The sequence below is a fragment of the Limulus polyphemus genome, unplaced genomic scaffold (genome assembly GCF_000517525.1).
Source record: "Limulus polyphemus unplaced genomic scaffold, Limulus_polyphemus-2.1.2 Scaffold1320, whole genome shotgun sequence".
NCBI lineage: Eukaryota > Metazoa > Arthropoda > Merostomata > Xiphosura > Limulidae > Limulus > Limulus polyphemus.
Window position 1 is genome coordinate 143,961 of NW_013666930.1, and position 331 is coordinate 144,291.

The following is a 331-nucleotide window of genomic DNA, read 5'->3' on the forward strand; positions in this document are numbered from 1 at the left end:
CCTGATTGATTCGAGGGAGCTTAGTCGCATTCTCCCGATCTTATAATAACTTTTATTATGTACCGAAAGGGCAGAAGCTGTAAATTTTGAATGTTTTAATTCGATTAGGTTTAAACTAAGTAAAAATTATTGCTGACTTAACGATATCATAGTGCTTGGGTCTGTAAGATATATGTGAAACAGTTATATATAATTTAAAACAAAGTCAATTCTGTACACAGAAACTTCGTAATCAGATAAAAAATTGATTTTAAATGTTGAATTAATAACGTTTTATATATATATTAGGTCGTCAAGAAATTAATGTCGCTTTTTTTAGATGAAAAAACCC